Genomic DNA, 20,886 nt, shown 5'->3' on the forward strand with positions numbered 1-20,886 from the left:
TCAATGGTGAAAAAAGTAAGGTTCTACATTTAGGCAAGAAAAACCAAATGTACAGGTATAGTATAGGGGGTACCTTGCTCAATAGTAGTAACTGTGAGAGGGACCTCGGAGTCCTAGTGGACAATCACTTAAATATGAGCCAGCAGTGTGCTGCAGCTGCCCAAAAGGCCAACACAGTGCTGGGCTGCATTAACAGAGGGATAGAATCAAGATCATGTGAAGTATTAATACCACTTTACAATGCCTTGGTAAGGCCATACTTGGAATACTGCATCCAGTTTTGGTCACCACGATGTAAAAAAGATGTTGAGACTCTAGAAAGAGTACAGAGAAGCGCAACAAAGATGATTAGGGGACTGCAAAGGCTGCTGGAATTGGGTATGTCTAGTTTAATGAAGAAAAGGACCAGGGGGGACATGATAGCAGTATTCCAATATCTCAGGGGCTGCCACAAAGAAGAGGGAGTCAAGCTATTTTCCAAGGTGCCTGAAGGCAGGACAAGAAGCAACGGATGGAAACTAATCAAGGAGAGAAGAAACCTAGAACTAAGGAGAAACCTCCTGACAGTTAGAACAATTAACCAGTGGAACAACCTGCCTCCAGAAGCGGTGAATGTTCCAACACTGGAAGTTTTTAAGAAGAGACTGGACAGCCATTTGTCTGAAATGGTATAGAGTTTCCTGCCTGAGCAGGGGGTTGGACTAGATGACCTCCAAGGTCTCTTCCAACTTTATTATTATTATTATTATTAACAATGACAAGCAGTGGCTCCACCCTGTAAATACTTTTATGTGTATGTGACACTACAATACACATTATGGTATTTTGGTTTTATTGTCACTTAACTTTTCTTCTATTAAAATGAGCATCCCCAAGACACGGTATCTCTGTGAACATCAATTCAATTACTACTAATTCAATTAATTCAACATCTACAATAGAAAGTTATAGATGGAATCCAGAATGTGTATCACTACATTCAGAAATGCATATAGATGATTTGGATAAAGTTCCTGTGAGAAAACAACTAAGAAACACTTTAATTTCCAAAAGAATTGCGGATGACTATGCCAACCAGGGGTGAATGATTTTTTCATCTTCCAGAGATGGAGGGTGATTCTGGGCCTTTAAAAATATGTATGGATACTTTTGTTCCAATTAAGTAAAGTTATATTATTTATTTGAGATTTTAAAAAATCCTACCTTTATTATTTTTATAAATAACTCAAGGAGGCCAACATATCTAACGTTCTTTCCTTCTCCTACTTTTACACAACAATAACCCTCTTGAGGTGAATTGGGCTGAGAGAGTGACTGGCTGAAAGTCACCCATTCGGCTTTCATGCCTAAAACAGGACTAGAATGCATAATCTCCTAGTTTCTGACCTTGTGCCTTAAACATTACACTACTGTATTATTAATAAAAATGCCAACAAATCAGCATAAATATTTCATCATTTATATAATTGTATGAAGTTTAAAGTCAAAGTTTAATTATCTTTCTCAACCTTATATCTTTTAGGATGTTCAATAATCTAGGCCTTATATATGTTGTATGACACTTATGCAGGACAAAATAATAATACTAAACTGAGTGTTCTTTATGGATTCCACATGTCTAAAAGGTTTTGCTTTTGAAAGTTTTCTTATCCTGTAGCATAAACAAAGCTTATCTTTGTGCTGTCTATTATCTTCAGTGGACAGCTAATTATTCAAGCTACATAGAAAGGACACTGCTGTTGTGGCATATCTCAAAAATATATGGTATGCAGAAGCTGGATGGTCAGTAATAGTTCTGCACTGAGCAGTTTGGTTAGATAATTTCTATTCTAATCCTTTACATTATATAATATGATTAAATGGATAAGCCTTATTAGCAAGGCAATATTATGTGGGGCAATTCTTAACATTCAGAGGCTATTGATACCTTTGTAAGATTAACTCTTTTAAAAAAACATTCCCAAGAATACCATTTGAATTAATTAATAAACATCTTGCTGCTCTTTGCCTGTTACTCCATTTCTGGCTATTTTCCTTATACTGTACTTTGATTCCATTTCATTCCCTCCTCTATTTGTTCATCTTGCCATATTCCACTCCCCTGCCACTTGCTGCCCTCTACTTTTCTCTAGATCTTCTGTTGTATCCTACATGGCTCATTCTTGGTCTTTCTTCTGCTTTTTTTATCTGTACCTCTTTTCAAATGTCACTTCTTCTTCCACCTCCTCCTGTCCATTTATAATTCTTTGCTGTGTTTATGCCCATCCTCTATTCATCCTGATTCCTTCCTCTACTTGTTTTACCTCTTTGTCATATATCTCATTTACCTTCTTGCTCCTGTCATCCCTCATCTGAAAAAATAACGAAAGAAGGCAAGTGAGAAGAACCTGACATGTACGACATGCATACATTATTGTATCTGAATTTATCCAAGTATGAAGACATCCTTATTTGTTAATTAGTGATGTGATGTTGGCTATATGTAAACAAAAACTAAGTGCAGTATGAAAAAAAAACCTTCCTTTCTAAAATGCCAGCTGGAATTGGCTTGAATCTCATAGTTCTTGGCTTTACAGTAAAGATATTAAACTACTTCTTGTTTGAACCATTGTTCAAAATCTCTATTTTACCCTGTGGTGTAATGAGTTTGTGTATCTGTGTATGTGATAGGAAGGAATCCTATATCCCCCTTTAGAAGTCTGTTGGATCAAAGCTGACTTCATTGTCAAAATCAATCACACCTTGGAATCTCCTTCCTCCCTAGCTGTTTTTGCTTTCATCTGCATTAGTTTAGTCTCTGATCCAAAGGCTATTTAAATGTAGCTTCAAGGGCACACTAACAAACATTCTTTTAATCTATCATTGAAAAAATGTTCTAGATAGCTGTCTAGGTTTAAATAATGATTACAAAGTAAAATTTGTTTGTAGGGTAGAATACACATCATGTTTAAGCTATAAGTAATAGACAAGCATTTTAAATCTAATGTTAACCTAAGAAAGTCACTTTGGATTGGAATCCTAATGACTTTAGCCCACTTCCTGGCACAGTTCCAGGCTCGATCAAACTGCTGGCACCAGCAATTTTAAATGGTCAGTCTGAGAAATCAGAGAATCTTTTTTGAAAATATAATTGAAAGGGGGATTGGATATGTGGCAGAACCATAGCAGTAGACAAAACTCCCTAATCTGAGATCTCAGTCTAAATCAGGCCCAGTTGTCTTATATCAGAATAAAAGATTTGAGGTAATGAAATGTTTAATCTTATGAGTTTTGGAAAAATAAACCAACAACCCCCCCCAAATAGGATTACCTGCATTATTGAATTTAATGGGAAGTTAGCAGTTTGTACACAAAGTTAAAAGAAAAATAGAAAAGTAGGCTATTCTTACTTGTTCAAGCAAAATCTGGGTTCAAAATCACACTATACATTTTGCTAGCTTTCCCTAGCAGATTTGACACCCAAGTAGCACTGAATGTTGTATTTTATTGTTAAATTATGACAATTCTTCTTCAGCTTTGGAAAGGAAGAAAAAGTACAAAAACAAAGGTTTTTCATTTCTACAGTATTATGTTTGTTTTTTAATTGTTCACTCAAAGAAATTACTATGAATCATAATTACAAGAACATATATTTATTTCAATCGATTATCTATTTAAGAGATTTTAAATAATCAGGATAGTACAATGATGTTTCAGTGATAAGGAAATAATATGACTGTTGAAATAATCTAAAGACTTTCTCTCTGATATGTTGGTGGTTTTAGATTATTCAATAGCTGACACTATCCTTTTCAATACTTTTAAATACCCCAAGATCTAATAATTAGGAACAATCTATTATTTTTAATTCACTTTAGAAAAAAAATTCTCTACAATGTGAAGTAAATACATTAAAATTCATTTATTATATAAATTTATCTTTTTATCTTTGTTCTTGCTTTTGAGTAAAGAAATGCCTTTCTTTTCTTGTTTCACAGAAAAAATGCTGTGCCTGAACTAAAGTCTCAGGTGAAAAGCTCACATAGTTCCTTTGTGTTTCTGCTGAGTCAACCAGATGTCTCGTGTAACTTACTGTGTAACTTATTTTGATGGATATTTAAGTGAAAAAATCTATTTTTACCTTCCCATATTCCTGAAAATTATATTTGTAAACACCAATATTTTGTTACTTCTCTCCAAGTTGGTTATATTGCTGATGAGTCTTTCTCTCTATTTCAATTTCAGAATCATTCTTCAGTTGTAATATCACTAGTTTATCCTGCCTTTTATCTGTGAAATGTATAATGTATAGCAAAACTAAGGAAAACAAAATCAAAACTGAATGAGAAAAAGATCATGGCAAAATAGCATTATACATGGGATATAAAGAATTGGCTCTTATGAAGTATTTGGGGTATCATCACTTAATCAGACTAAAAAGGTATTCTTTATCCTACACAAAATCTTCCTTAGAGATTGGTGAGCTATGGTCATAATTATTGCCTCAAATATGTTTCCAGCATGACAACATTACTTTATTTTATAAGATGTACTGGAGCTGAAAAAGGCAGCAGGGTCAACTGCAGTTGGCAGCTGTCCTAGGGGAAAAAATAATAAAACAGGCAGAAGTCATGCACGACTATGAGTAATATTAACACCACAAGACTGTTGTTGAAGATGAAATATATGGTTGCATGGACTGGACAGAATGATCCTGATGGAGAGAGGTGCCAGCTAGAGAATATTTTTCATTTTAGTAAGGATTAAAAGATGCAGTAAAGAACAGGTTCATGATCAGATGTTCTAAATACATAACTTGGAAATTAATAAACTCCTGCTTCAGGAATTGACATAATTCCAGCTTGTAGCATGCTTGCTTTTCAGTCTTTTGAGGTCTATTCTGCTTGTACTATCAGTTTGAATTGCTCAAGTACAAATTCAAATATCCACACCTCACACTGCTTCTAAGCAGACTAGCCATTATAAAACTTCAAAACAGGACAACCACCACACATTGTAGAAAAGTCTCAATGCAGATGTACTAAATTGTGCTTTTTGTAAGGTAAAAATTTATCTTGCAGTAAAAATTACTGGAGACACAATTCAAATTAATTTAAGGTGTAAAATATTTGCATTCACTTTGATTTAGATATTGACTGAAAATAAATATTGGGAAGAATCCCCCCCCCTCCGTTATCAGGCTTTTTTATGATACCAAATTATATTTTCTCTATTCATTGGCATTATGTGGACAAAATGCTAAATAATCAAATACCTGTAAATACATGATCTGTGGTAGAACAATTTTTTATAACATAGATATAAAAAGTTATATAGACATATAACTATACAGGTCCTGAACAATTGATGAAGCATTTAAAAATAGTTTTTAAAATGATTGTTCAAGAAAGATTCAGAATTTGGTTTGGGGATAGAGAATATACAATTTCTTCAAAGGCTTTCCTGTTCGGCATTAAATATTTAAATAATATTTACCCATGACAATTTGAGCATTTTAAGAGACAAAAAAGTATCATTGTATTTGAAGCAGAGAACAAAACGTAGTAAGATGAAGCCACTGATTTTGTTTTTACATCAAAGCCCTGAAGTAGCCCAATGAGCTTCCACTTATGTATGCATCATCATATGATACAGAAATTTGCCTGTAGCGTTACAAAACAGACAATCTTGATACAAAGGTTCTCCAGGTGTTAACAGACAAACTGGGTCTTCCTATTTCTTATTTATGTCCTGTCTAGGAATAGAAAATAAATTGTTATAGATGAGGCAAATCTCATTAAGCAGGTCTTCAAAAGTTAGAAAAGGCGAGGAATACACTATTGAGAACTCATTCATGTTTGAAGCAAGATTTCACTGATCTCTGATCATGAAAATAATAAAAACATTCTCCAATATCCCTTAAATATTCTGTGTATTTTTTTACCATGACAATATTAAAATAACATTGATATAGAGGGGAATAAAAGTGAGTTTATAAAACAATTTTAAAATATTGAAACTGCAAAATGAAGTTAAACTACTGAGTTAGTATTAATAATGGGAAAAAATGAATCCATCTGAATTAAGAATTAATTTAATTATGGTGGCTAAAGTTTGTCTTAAAAGTTTCAATTAAAGCATATACACTATTTCTTTCACCTGATTGTAGCCCCATATGGCAAGGTCAGTCCTTTCAGTGAACAAACAGCTCAGTCGCCTCCAGTGTAGCTGTTATCTTCCTCAACAAGGGGAGACATTTGGCACAGCCTAAAGCTGGGGCATGAACCCTGGCTAAGCTTAAGACATTTATCTGACAGCATCAGCTGACACTCCACAAACACATTTGCTCTCCGTGACCCCAGAGCATTTGTGATTAATCAAAAATGTATCTTGAATCTTGAGAACAAGCTACAAGCAGGCACACACAAAAAAGAATATGCTCTCGATCTCGTTTATCGACTCAAGAGGTATATTGAATTTAGAAATAGCAAATAGAATAAAATGATCAATATGTTCTCACTTGTCCATGGAAGAGCAAACTTTATCCCTCAAGCAAGAAACATTGATCATGTAAATGTTTGAGCTGTTTTGTTTTCTTCTCTTTTTTTTAGGTTTTAAAAAAGCACAACCAATGTATTTATACGTTAGGGGAGAAATATTAGAGAAGTGCATTTACTACAAGATAACTGAACAGTATAACTTGAGAAAATGTGAATGTGCTCCTAAGTTGCAGCTGAAGTTTTTTTATTCAACTGTGTATTTTGTAACTTTTTGTAGCGGTTGCAAAAAGATCTTAAGAAAACATTTTAAAGGAGCTTTAAAACTTAATGAAGTCACATAATTTACTTTAGAGAAAGTTCCCTATCTTAATCTAAATGAGGCAGAGGTATAACCTATCCCCTATGCATTGTTTACAATTTATAATGTATGTCTCTCTTTGAAATATCCTGCTTTCCAGTCATCTAAGTGATATGATTAGCATTTGAATATCATAATATTCTACTTTACAAAAACCAGAATAGAAGCTTTTAGAGCTTTTAATATTGTAATTCACTTTGCAAGAAGAGTGCTTCACTTATATGTAATTAATTGTGTTTGTGTGGGAAACCCCCCAAAACTATCCATATTCACTATATAATGGATATAACTTATAAATACTTCCACAATTACACATGTTTCTATTTCATTCTTTCTTGATTACTTACCACTTAGGTTGCAAGCCTATGTTTCTTCAAAATAGGCCTCTTATTCTATCTATAGAATAAGGGCCTTTGGTCTCTGTTGACATACAAACTTTCATAGTATGTGCTCTCCATAAAATGTTTGTACTAATTAGAAGACATAAACTCATGCTGAGACATCATATGAATTATATTTTGCATCTCCAAAACTCACAGCAGTATGATTGTTACTGCTAACATTTTCAACTAATTCTCCCCATGCCACTCAGTATTTCAGAATTATCTTGAACTACAGTAAAATTGATCTTATTGCTTAATATAATCAATCAAACTTCACAATACATGCTTTAGTAATCTATATTTCAGTAATTTTTTTTAAAATTCAGACTGAATTTTTCTCCCACACCTTTTGCAAACATATAGTACTTCAGTGCAACAATAGAACTGTACAACTAAACTTATTCAATATCAGAGCCATAAAACTTAAAGACTATTGTTTCTTATGGACCTGTTTCAGTGGTGGGATTCAAATATGTGAACAACCGGTTCTCTGTGTGGATGTCACTTCCGGAAGTCCATTCTGGGCCTGGGGAACAAAAAATTAGCTACCGGTTCTGCCAAACTGGTGCAAACTGGCTGAATCCCACCATTGAGCTGTTTGCTTCACATGCTTTACAGCATTATTTCCATGGAAAATAACTCTACCAATACTAACTTACTTTTTATATGAAGAAGGAAAAGGATTTCAGTCTCCTAATGATAGCAATAGCAATAGCACTTAGAGTTATATACAACTTCATAGTGCTTTACAGCACTTGCTAAGTCGTTTATAGAGTCAGCATATTCCCCCAACACTCTGGGTACCTACAACCTCTAGGTAACTAATAACACAATAGTGGTGAAGATCCAGAGAAGAGATGCATCTACAAAACAGGAAGGATTCATCTTCACTAGATCATAGTGTGCATGAGAAACTTTATCAGCATTTTAAAGCAGGGGACTATCTTTAGGCTGTTGCAGAAAAAACACCAGAGAATCAAGGTTATGAATTTTCATATGGCACAAGCTTTTGTTAGGTACAGTACACTTTAGATTCAGAATTATCATCTTCTTTTAGCACATGGACATACATACAGAGACTTTAGTGTTCAAAAGGCTAACACACTAAGATAAGATAAAATGAAATGTATTACTACAATTATGATAGGGTTACATTCCTAAATAGTTACAAGGGAATAAATTCTAGTGAACATCTTGAAGCTTACTTCTGGCTACATACCCTGTTTCCCTGAAAGTAAGGCCTACCCCGAAAACAAGCTCTAGCTTGATTTTGGGGGGTTGGGCCTAATATAAGCCCTACCCCCAAAATAAGCCCTAGTTTGGGGGCAAGGCACACATCTGAAAATCAAGCTAGGGTGGGGGTGCTTGGGTGGAACTACCCCATATACCCCGTACCCACTCACCCTGCAGCCAGGCCTCTACTCGCTAGCACACTTCTTCTGTTGCATCTTCTGCAGCCAGGCCTGTATTTCTCAGTCACAGGCCTTTCCGGAAGGCCACTGCAGCCGAGAACCGAGCTATGGATTGAATCCATAGCTCAGTATTCGGCTGCAGAGGCTTTCCAGAAAGGCCTGTCTGCAAAATGCAAGCCAGAATGCAGCTGCACAATGAAGCTGCTCCTTCAGTCAGAAGAAGTGGGCCAGCTGGGCAGGGCTGTCGGTGCCAGAGTTGAGTATAAAAGACACCCCCTGAAAATAAGACCTGGTACCTCTTTTGGAGGCAAAAAAACAAAAAACAAGACCTGGTCTTATTTTCAGGGAAACACGGTTATGTACAGGATTGTATGGTGTATGTTACAAGATAATGCTACAGAAAAGGAAGGTTATGCTGATTTCAAAGGAACTAAGTTAAATTTCTAAGTCCTAAGCTAAGGCCCTCAAATAGCTTATATAAAGTGATATTTCATAAAGTTCAGATAGATTACACAGTGAGTCTGTATAGTAATATATACTGTATGTCTACATTGCTGTAATGTATGTCTACCTACTTTTGGTGGTCGATGACTCTTGTCCTAGACATCAGTGCAGTATGGGTTGTATATACAGTATATTTATCTAGACAGCTATTTTAAAATATTTTTATCCTTAAAATAGAAAAAAGCTTGTGTTAAAGAGATGAGCATAAATTATGTTTGAATTTATCTTTACTAATGTTTGTAGAGCACTGCAAAATTGGTTATTTGGCCAGTCCTTGGAAAAGGTGGTTGATAAGCTTCTGTAAGATTCTGGTTCCAATTTATTCTGCATGCCCATAATTTGTTTTTCTTATTGTTCTGATTTTTATTATGTAGAATACCAGAATCATTTGGAGTTGACTGTTTTTAAACAAACAAATAAACACACTAGTATTGATTGATCTATAGATGGAACAACAAATAATCTGCATAAAGTCACTGAATTCTTCTATTCTGGTAGAATCCAAGGAAGTAAACTCTACACTTTTTAGAACTGCAATATTAAATAGAACTTGTACACTCCATCATACCTTTATATGATTATACTATAGCTTTCCTTTTGTAATATTCTTATTTCTTCTGGATCTTTAGCATTGCATAGAAGTTGTGGTATGTTTGTAGGTGTGTGCATGCATGCATATTGTCAGATCCTTCCAGAAGCTTGATATAACTTTACCGACATACTATAAGAGACATAATTGTTTAATCTAAAGCAACATATATATCCTATCACTATCCAATTTTAGAGATGAAAAAATGATATTGCAGCTTGATGTCATGTCAAGGTGTGTATACGTGCTTGCTTTTCCAACTAGGCCATTCCAATAATTGTGCTTTTTTACTAGGTCAACCTCTGTTGCAATACTACTCAGTGAAGATTCTGTATAATTCAGCATCTTAATCTTTGATTACTAATAAAATCTGTCCCAATAAAGATATCTTACTTATTTTGTTTCTGTACATTAGTGTCATTTATAAAATGCTCATAGTTTCTGTACAGGTTGCATGACAGAAGCTTTATATGTGCTTATACTACAAAAACTAACATGAATTGAAACACTAGACACCCCAGCTGTATGTTTTGGCATCCATGGTGAAAATGAGCAGAAAATCTAGCTGTTCCATATCAAGAAGTATTTTTACTAGTGCTAATATGCCTTAAATACCTTGTTCCACAGATGAGTGGCCTGGCACCTGCTGCATGAGAAATAGCCAATTACTGTTCAGTGCCTCTAATTTTCTGATTCAATTAGCATGCTTCAGAGCTTTCCAGTTTAATTGCAAACTACTTCAGTTAGCTCTCTGATTAATCATTGCCCATCTGCAAGCCATCGGAAAACTTAGTGGAACAAATTTGTGTACTTTGGAATGCTGGGAGCTTAGCAAATCAAACTTGTTTTGGTATATAAAGCTTTAATTTTGTTTGCCCTTTTCAGCTGCACTTGTAAAAAGCTCTGTACTGATTAAACAGGAAATCCAGACAATAATATGCTACATTATGCATATAATTACTGTAAATACAGCCGAGACTGGAGAAACATCATTTAAGGTTAGGCACTAACATGTATGGAGTAGGAGGTCAAGACAACACATTTGGAATCAATTTCTTCCCATTATACAAGAAAATAAATATCACAAAAACAATCATGTGACACTACCCAATATGTATACTTTTGGTAATGTTATTTTAAGCACATTTACAAGTAAGTCTAACTGATTTTAGATGTACTGCATCATGCATCTATGTAGTTTTATTGAGAGATTTTAGGGAATTAGAGGCATTATACAGGTAAAGAATTTATTATGATGGTATAACTGGATCCTATATAAGGAATATAAGAAAAAATGCATTCAAGTAAATATTGCTAACCTGAAAATTGAAAAAAAAAGGAAATATGTTTTTTATTATTCTGATGTCTCCTTTCCTACAATCTCAAGCAAAGACTCTCCTCATTCTATATGAGAATTATGCTAAACCACTGTTAGATAGACATCTAGGGTAATCTGCTATATCTCAGCTATAACATTAACTCTGGAGAGTCTTTGGGGGTCACAATACCATTTTTTCCTGCCCTGTCAATTTATTTCTTAAAGGCCTTTCCACTTTTCCTTTTATCCACTAGACAGATTTCAAGCATGTAATCTTTTCATGAGGTATTTTTTCTCTTTTAATATGATATAGGACTGTTAGTTAAGGATTGGTTAATTTAGATGTTGGTATCAAATGAAAAATTGCTATTAGTCAGGCCTCTAAGTTTTGCTGAGACCTCTTTGCAGTAAACATATAACATCTGAAAGTAGTTTTATTGTTCATATTCACCAGGTGCTGAAATGATTGGACCAGGTAAGAAACTTGTTCTTTCCGCTCCAAAACATATCTTTTTTTAAAAAAACTGCTTCACTTATGGCACCACATGCTAGCAAAATAATGCTTAGGAACATCCAATGCAGCTTACAGCCCTACATAGAGAAAGAGATGCCGTATGTTTAAGCTGGGTTTAGAAGAGACGAGGGAACACGAAACATTACTTCTGATGCACTCTGAATAATTGAGAAAGCCAAAGAATACAAAAAGGAAGTCAGTATGTGCTTCATTGATTACAGCAAGGCCCTTTATTGTGTTGATCATGTTAAGCTGTGGAATATCCTTAGAAAAATGGGAAACCCCAGAACATCTTGTTGTCCTCATTCAACCTATACACAGGCCAGAAAGCCACAATATAAGTACCTAGAACAGTGTTTCTCAACCTTGACAATTTTAAGGCATGTGGACTTCAACTCCCAGAATTCCACAGCCAGCATTGCTGGCTGTGGAATTCTGGGAGTTGAAGTCCACATGCCTTAAAATTGTCAAGGTTGAGAAACACTGACCTAGAACAAAGCTAAACAGACTGGCTTCAGGTTGGCAAAGAAGTGAAACAAGGCTATATTCTCCCCTTATTTATTCAATTTATATAGTGAATATATATTAGGGAGATTAGATTCAAAGAAGGTGAGTATGATTTTAAAACTGATGAAACAAGTATCAATAATCTGTGCTACACTGATGGTGCTATTCTGATTGCCAAAAATGGGAAGGATCCGCATGGTCTAGTAATAAAAGTCAAGGAGCACAGTGAAAAAATGGGATTAAAATTAAATATATAGAACACCAAATCAATGGCAACAATTAGCATTAGAACTGATACTGAAGATACTGAAGTGGTAGATACTTCTGTGTTTTAGGACCAGCCATCAACAGTAAAGGAACAAGCAGTTGAGAGGCATGTTGCAAGCTAACATTTGGTAAAGGCCTTGGGAAAAAAATATTCAAATACCATGATATGTTTATATCAACAAAGATCAAACAGCAAGCCATTCCTGTGATACAAAATGGAATAAAAAATGACTTTGAAGATGCAAGACAGGAAGGGTATTGTTTTTTGAACTTTGGTGTTAGGGAAGATTCCCGAGAATATTGTGGGATAGCCAATTAAACAAACAGATTATCAAACAAATCATCCCAGAGTTTTCAAAGTACAAGTGACCAACCTCCAATTATCTTACTTTGGACATATTATATGACAACCTAGCTCTCTGAAGAAGGCTGTAATGTCTGTAATGTAGGAAAGTGGAATGAAAGAGGAGAGGATGACTAGCAACAAGGTGGATGGCTTCAGTTACAGTAGTAATGAGTGTACCTGAAAGATCAGGTTAGAACAGAACATGGACAAAATGTATGTGGTCAACTAATGGTCAACATCAATTTGAGGCCACATCATCAATCAACCAATCACTTATCCCAGCTTCTATGTTGCATACGTGTATATTTGATTTCCCAGTTTTGAGATTTAGAGAATATTTCAAGATATCACAATGGGAGAATGCTTTTAGACCAAATTCTTCCAAAGAATTAGCACCAGAAAAATCCAACTTGTCAATATCCTGGAAAGTGAAAGGGATAATGTGCTCTTCTTATTTCTTGCCAAAGTGTCCTGGTACAATCACCTCTCTCTCCTGTGCCACTAGAATCAATAGCTGTTAAGCAAACTACTTAAACCAATGTTTCTTTCAGTACACAGATTTTAGCTAGATCTTTCTGGTAATGCCAGGGAGGAAAAGTTATAGCAAGTAAATGATCTATTATCAGCGTATTTGACCTTGTCTTGTTTGAGCTTGCTCTATTATTTTGCTTGTCTTGAGTGATTCTACTTTGTTGGAGTAGAATTTTAACTATGGACAGTAGCTAGATCACAATTTATACAATAACACAGCAAGATACCAGTCATTTGACGTACGCAAGGACAAACAACAGGAGCAGGAGGAGTTTCAGGAATGGTTTTTATTGTAAAAGCCTGTCAGAATTTTTCTCTATTACATTTTATACCAAACAAAAGAAATGTGGGGTTATTTTGAGTTTCTTTCTCATCATTTTGGTCTTTTCTGTAACTTCTCTCTTAACAGACCATCCCTTCCCAATTCCCACTGTTCTTTCCATCACATTAGGTGTCAATCATTTGGAATAAGCACAAAATCATCCATTTCCAACTCAATGAAAGAACTCAAATCTAGCTTAACTGTATGTATATATGTGTTTAATTTCTAAATTATCTTTTAGATTTAACAAGCGATCAAAATAAAGTGGAGTTAAAATAGTTTTTATATTAAAAAGCGGTAAAACCCAAATAGATTAAAGATGTTTTCACAGTTTACTGAAAATGATCAGAAATGAGGCTAATCTAATTTTCGTAGGAAGATATTTTACAATTGAATCATTTGAGTTATTTGAGCCCTTTCAAAATATTCTGTAAAAGCTCATTCTATGAAAATCACAGCCTTTGTTACTTGTATTCAAACATCTACTATTTAAACAGGAAAACACTCAACAAAAAAACTACAACCCTGAAATATACATCCTCCAATTTATCTTTGTTCTTGTAACTTTGTTCACTAGAGTCTAAGATCTAGCAACCCACTATTCCCAGGTAAAAAATACCTATCCAATCCAATCAATACCTATGATATCCAATCCAATACCTATGATATCCAATCAATCTTAGAACAATTCAGAAAAGTATATTGTAATAATAATAATAATAATAATAATAATAATAATAATAATAATAATAATAATAATAGTTAGCTTCTATAAAAAACCGGACTGACTACAAGCAACAGCATGACAAAGGAGTAACAATGGTGCATTGGATGTTCTGCAAGAAATACCATTTTCTGCAAGCAAGAACTGATGGGACCATAGAATAGAGAAAATAATAGAATAAGAAGCTAAAGTGCTCTGGGGCTTTAGAATTCAGACAGGTACCTGCCACAAAACACTTCAAACTTGACAATTGTCAATGAGTCAGGTGAAAAAATATGGATAGTGGATGTGGCAATACTTGGAGTGTGGCAAAAGAAAGCAAAGGTAATACCAATAGTAATAGGTGTTTTGGGTGAAATCCCAAAACAACTGGAGCACCACTTGAATACCATTGGCACTGACAAAATCACATCAGTCAATTGCAAAAGGCAGCTTAACTTGGAACAGCTCATAGCCTGTTTTAACATCATAAAACACCCCAGGTCCCTGAGAAGGTCTGGATAGGTGGATAAAAATGCCAAATCTAGTCTGAATGTTTGCCTGACAGGGCAACAAATCATAATTTATTAAATGTATATGCCATCTGACTCTCTGCAATCTAAGAAATAATTTTGGGGAAGAGAATCTGTTGCATCTTTTCTGGACCTTCTTTAACTTTATCACTTCATCATATCCAGGTTTCACTGGGAATTAATTGTGATAATTTGGAATATCTGCTGATACACTGGATTATTTCTCATGAATTTTGAATATCACTAGGAAGTTCAATAGAAACAGAACTGCATATTACAGAGTGGACAAACATGGATAGTAATTATTCACACATTGGTTAGCTGTTGAGGTTTGGTAGAGAAATGGTCTATAAGGTCCATGAAGAAGACTAGAATGGGGAAAATGTGTATTCCTTTATGTAGCATTTATATTTTCATATGTGAAACCTGTACATTATTGGACTTCATTTTGTGTGCATCTTAGGTGTATGAATAAAACGATAGATAGCTACAATGCCAATTTTTTTCTCTGGAACGTAAGTAAAATAAGGGTTTTGTTTGTTTATCAGTTCTTGCTTTCAATCAATTAATGTCGTCAAATGTGGGTAATGAATTTTAAAAAGTGTGACTAGATATATGTGTCTTAGAATAAGAACATGGAAACATATATAGCCATTTTTCAAAACACATAGGCTTCATACTGGCACTAAAACTTCGTCATTGGTTCCTATTAATGACAGGACAGATGGAAGAGAACAAGTTACTGTTCTGGGATTATGTTGGTCTGGGCTACCATCAGTTGCCACTATAATTTATGAGAAAAAATACTGATACTACAAATGGCAAATGAAGCTAAAAAAATCACTTTTATATTTTGCAACCCCTGAAATTATGTATTATTATGTACTATTATTCCATCTTTGAGGAGAATTTTTATACCCTCATTCTGTGCCCACACGTTCAACTTACCTCTGTCCCACATCTTTCCTCCCATCAAAAAAGTAAAGCAGTTACAAGCAATTTAATAACTTCTAAAAAGCAAGTAATTTTGCTTAAGTTTCACCCTGCATGAAAATTTAATTCTCTACATTTAATCAGAAAATTATTAGCAGCAGTTCAATATTTGTAAATATTATGAATAGTCTCTAGACTGGAGAGAAATGTATACCAATGCACTCATATATTTTATATCATATTTTGCATTGTTATAATGGGTTATTGACTTATACCAGGTTTAAGGGACTAAAGTAGTATTCAATAATAACTCCGTGACTCATGTTTATTGTATATGCCTAAGGTTCATTCACCCCAAGCAATTTAGTCAATAACCAATTTTTATATATCTATCTCCTTCAAAATTTCAAACTAACAATCTCTGCTATTTTTTTAAAAAATATTTTAGAAACAGACTAACATTTCCCATAGAAATCAATATGGGGGTGATCTATTAGCCTAAAATTTGAAGCACTGCAGTGCAGACATATTAAAAATATTGATTTCACAAGCTACTGAAGTTTTGATTGACTTTAATGTCTGTAAGCAGCAATAACAGAATTTCAATGAGTGAAACAAAGGTTTGATTAAAATTATAGATCTTTTTAAAAATTGACTGTTTTACTATTTAAAGTATATCAGACCCTTTGTCTGTCACAGAGCAGTAGTAAGTACATAATCTTAGAAATATCTTAATCCATTGCATTATATATAATCAATTTTCAATATTATAACATTTCTTTATCATTTCTAATGAGATCGAAGTTTCATTAGGGTTATTCTTGTCTTGCTTGTTTGTTATGCTTCTTTGACTTTCATTACAGAAATGTAAATGATTTGATCCCATTACTAGGCCTAAAACTTAACTCAAGAAAACTTGTTTATATTTGCCAACTACCGGTAATGGCACATATTTTAAGAGTTTTATGTTTTATTTTCATGTACACTGTTTGTAAAATTATAAAGCCAAAGAAAATGTCATGCTAGGGAACTTTTTGTGCAATAGACTGCTATTTCCAGTAAATATTTTTTTTAAAAAAAATAGTTATTTTTATTTTCTTCTTACATTGAAAATAATAGCATAAAAGTCTAAAAACTGAGCTACTTCAACAGTCCTCGGTATAGATTTATAGCCAAAGATTTAAACCTTTGCTGAAACCAAAAAGGCCTTTTAAATATCCTTAGAATATAAATTTGTAATTCTTTCTAGAAGGGTCGCCTTGATAGCCTCTTACTGAAGAATTATGAATAGCCTAATGAATTGTTTAAGGCTCAAGGGCTTGAGGGTGTTTTTTTTTGAATTGCAGTCTGTTTCATCAATTTCATGATTATTGTTGTAAGCAGACACAGGCCTATTGCCCAAAATAAAATGATGAAACACCACTTCTTCCAACAAAACCGATTTCATGTGTCTTACTGATTTGCTTGGGCAATGATATTTCATACCTAGCCTTTAGTGGTGAGTTACAAATAGTCCCTTCTACCCAGTCTACAACAGCTAGATCACATAACAGAAATCCAGAGACCAGACATGCAGCAAAAACCTAAACTCCAACTCTGTTTGGTAAGCTCCATTGAAATATGCATCTCCATTTGCCATTCTTTTCCACTTTCTCTAATGGAACAAACAGGCCAGACTTTTTGTAAAGGAAAAAGACATAAGTGACATCATCAATGGCAATTTCCAAAAAACAATGAAGCTTTAAAGTAGACATTCTTGAATTTCAAAGAGGAACTGCACTGAACCCTTAAACATTTTAATACTCACATGGCTTAAACTGGGAAAGGGTATTTCATTACAGCTTATTAATGATAAGATACTATTTACATTAATATAAAATATTTTATTAATATGCATAATTTTACTATCTGTTCTCCCTGAATTCCATTTTGCTTTTTACTCTAACTTTGATAACCTTTGCTATTTCCACTATTGAATTAAGTTTGATATGTTTTTGCATATTTTTTAAAAAATTAGTTTCAAAAGTGATTTATGAAAATGAGATTCATTAAAATAATGAATAAAGACTAAAACAGAAAACATATTCCAACTTCATTATTAATAAACTAGATTTGAATTGTTTATAAACTGTAATGCAACAATAACTCCATCAAGGTTTTAGAGGCCAGAATCAGCAAATAATTTCTATAATTGTTGAACTGAACATTAAAAGGAATAAAAATTAATCAAGTTTTCAGACAATCTCTTCATGTCCAATCTTATAGAAAAATACTGTTTCATCAGAAGCTTGTTTAACATTGTTAATTGATGGTATCAGAAAATTTAAATTTGCTTTTCAGGTTTTCTCTTTACATACTGTGTTAACTTAACAGCAGATCTTGCACACACACAAAAAAATCACATGCAACATACCTTTAAGCCAATACTATTACAAATTGTAGGTAGAGGATGGCATACTATACATATGCATGCATCATATATATGCACTATGATTTAATATATTCCAGAATACACTGCATTTAATTGGATAAATGGCCTAGATATTAATATATAGAACACTTATTCCAATCTGATGGACTAATATATCTTAAAATGTAACCTCTAACTAACATACGGTATATAACTTCTTGAATTCCTTCTTTCTTACAAAATTGACTATAGATTTCCATCATATGTGTACCATAGTATTGTGCTTCTTTTATATATTTTTACTAATCTATTCCATATGCTAAATAAATAATTTCTGAATATTTCTTGCTTTTCAAAAAAATTACAGAACCTCAATTTCACTGCCAAAACATAAGTTTATTTACTTCACTAATTAAGACGCCTCCTTTGATTTGGAACAAAGACAATCTAAGGCAGGAGTGTCAAACTGCCGGCCCACAGGCCGGTTGCATCATACGGAGGCCACACCCACCCCAGCTCCGGCAATGCAAAAAAAGTCATGATACGTGATGCGGCGAGTTTGACACCTGTGATCTAAGGCAATGAATTAAAAAAAAAAGATAGACAAAAATATAATAATAAACATAAATTCAGAAATAAAATTCCATGAATACTGTCGTCCTGACTTACAACAGTTTATTTAATGCCCGTTCAAAGTTACAATGGCACTGAAAAAAGGGACTTATGACCATTTTTCACAGTTATGACCTTTGCAGCATCCCCTTTGATCATGTGATCAAAATTTGGAAGTTTGACAACTGGTTCATATTTATGACGGTTGCAGTGTTCCAGGTCATGAGATCCTCTTTTGTGACCTTCTGACAAACAAAGTCAATGGAGGAGCCAGATTCACTTAACAACTGTGTTACTAACTTATCAACTGCAGTGATTCACTTAAAACTGAGGCAAGAAAGGTTGTACAATGCGGCAAAACTCACTTAACAAATCTCTCACTTAACAACAGAAATTTTGGGCTCAATTGTGGTCGTAAGTTGAGGACTACCTGTCTAGTACAATATAACAAATCCACTAAAAAAATCAAACAGCAGCATACTAATATACATTAATTGAAATCAATTTAATGTAAGTTTATTTTTCAAGCCAATCAAAGAAGCCAACCAAGCATTCCTTGAGTGGGAGTATAAAAGACTTGTAGGGTATTACTGAGACTCACCAACCTAGCTGATGAAGCAACAAGTAGGGCCTCTGATACTTATCTTAAAAAACAAGCAGTTCTGTGAATGCATATAATTCTTCAAAATGCTTGGCAACAAATCACTGATCGCTTTACAGGTTTCATGCTTTGAGTGAGTTCTGAAACTGTCCTGGTACTTTATACAACTAGTACATGCAAGCTATTACTCTAATAAGCACACAACCAGCTGTATTTTGCAACAGTTGAAATTCCTTAAGTATCTTCAAACACTGATGTAGAATACTTTTTTCTATTTTACAGATGCTGGGTCAATTTTGGTCTGGGATAGAGTCTTTTCTAAGACAATTCTTGACATTCTTGTCCCTCCTGCCTCCCCCCCAGGGGAGATAATTCCCTGAACCTAGAAGATGGTTAATATTTTGTTGCAATAAGAGATAATTTTGGTAGCTTTGAAGGAGCCTGCGATACATACCCTCCTTAAGGTCCACTCTGGATCCAAAGGCATTGGACAACTATTGCTTAGTCCCAGTCAACTAAAGAGAGCCACAAATAAATTAATTATTTGGACTGTCTTTAATCAGGGTTCAGACTCAGAAATGGAATGTAGACAGTACGGATTTTAGTAGATGTCAGACATTACATGCATCCTGGTCTTTTTAAGGTCTCTGCAGCTTTGGATACTTTTGACTCTGGTATCCTTCTGGACACCTGCAGAAGCTGGGGAGCAAGGGCACTGTGTTGCAGTGATTCTGCTCCTTCCTTGGTTGGTAATTCCAGTCAGTGCTGGTGGGGCACGAGATCATTCTAAAAGCTACTCCCTCATGGAGTGCCACAAGGATCAGTTCTCTTCACATATTTGGACATTTACCTGAAATCACAGTGACATTTGGAGTTCACTAACATCAATATATTATACTCAGCTGTATATTACTATCCTAAGCAATGCTGTTGTAATCTTGTCAGTGCTTAGAGGTTGTGAAAATCTGGATGGAAGAGAATAGACTTAAATTGAATCCTGATAAGATAAAGTTATTTGTCTAGGGTATTAGGATTCCTTGTTATAGTGATTTCTTGGGATGGGATGGCATTACTCCTAAAGAGCTAGTGTACAACTCCTACTAAATCTGCAAGTAGAGGTATGGCTGTGGGGGGGGGGGGGCTTTCAACAACTTCACAGGGTAAAACCTGCTGCAACCCTACTATACTGCATTCTTCCATTAAAACTGGCCTGACCAGTTTAATCTACTCAGGATAAATTATAAGTAATTCTCTATTTTAGGGAGACGAGGACCCAAGCCCTGATGACTGCATTGTTCTTTAGTACAGCCTCCTAATGGAACCTACCTGTCTTCTGACAACAGAACCCTTTGGGAGGATATTTGGCCTTTATTCCATCTTAGTTCAGTTGATTTAATTTTGTTATGTTTCTTATCTGTAAACAGCCGAGAGGGATTCAGTAGACTATAAATGTAAACTAACAATAATAATTTAATATATATAATAAAAAGTCACAGTATCAAGGAATAAATAGTAACATTTTATTTTGGATTCTTAAGCCTTTTAGATTTGAGGCATGCAGAAC

The sequence above is a fragment of the Protobothrops mucrosquamatus genome, unplaced genomic scaffold (genome assembly GCF_001527695.2).
Source record: "Protobothrops mucrosquamatus isolate PMUCROS unplaced genomic scaffold, P.Mucros_1.0 scaffold106, whole genome shotgun sequence".
In the NCBI taxonomy this organism is placed as follows: domain Eukaryota; kingdom Metazoa; phylum Chordata; class Lepidosauria; order Squamata; family Viperidae; genus Protobothrops; species Protobothrops mucrosquamatus.